A 949-nucleotide genomic window follows, 5' to 3' on the forward strand; every position below is an offset into this window, starting at 1 on the left:
CCACTGAAACTAAACTTGTGAATCCCATACCAAGCTGAGCAAAGAGAGTTCCCGAGGATGTACCCTGCGATGCAAAGTTTCAGTTCAAGTTAACAAACAAAACTGTTGGGCTTTATCTGTGCATAAGTGTGTAAAGGCCCATGGGCCTATGTACCATGTATATATGTAATCCTAAGCAAAGACTAGAATCAAGAGTTCTAGAAATTTCCCCAAATATAAACATGGTGTCGGAGCCAGTGCTAGTGGCGATGGAGGTGACCCCTGCTTGGTTGGAGTGATGGCGCCGGCGACTGGCCGCTAGCGGAGAGAAATCAAAGGGATTTGAGGTGCAGAGCAGTGAGCTGCTTAGGTGAAGACGACAGGCGACCTGGGTGCTGTGACGGCGGTGAGGTCCAAGGGCATTTAGGTGGTGCAGAAGGCGGAGGCTGCTGACGGTGAGTCGCTGCTGCCAGCACAGGTCTGTGTGGCTCGAGACTTCCGACGAAGAGGAGAGCTCATGGAGCAGGTTCGTGTGCACATGAGCAGGCAGATGTGTGCTCTGTTTTCTTGCTGATTGAGATTTGGGAGTAGAAAGGAGGATTGGACCAGGGAATTGAAGGAAGGTGGTGTCAATTTCACCGGCGGTGGAGAGGTGCGTGCTACTGCAGTGCAGTAGAGGAAATCACTCAATCAGTTGCTAGCTTTAGCTTTCTTGGGGCAAGTACGGGTGAGTGGTGAGCTGATTGGTAGAAGCAAGGAAGGGCTGTTAGCCAACTGTGGGGAGAAGTCTCAAATATGTTGGGACAAACATAGTTCAGTAGATGGACAAGAGGAAGAAGATCCTTGATTGGAGGAGTCATTTTGGACATACCAATAACATTGACGATAGCCTTCAAGGCTCCAAGAATTGAACCCAGCACCTCAGGATACTCCTCTCCTAAGTACTCATACAGCACAACGCCCAAGTGAT

Source organism: Miscanthus floridulus, chromosome 9 (assembly GCF_019320115.1).
Source record: "Miscanthus floridulus cultivar M001 chromosome 9, ASM1932011v1, whole genome shotgun sequence".
In the NCBI taxonomy this organism is placed as follows: Eukaryota; Viridiplantae; Streptophyta; class Magnoliopsida; order Poales; family Poaceae; genus Miscanthus; species Miscanthus floridulus.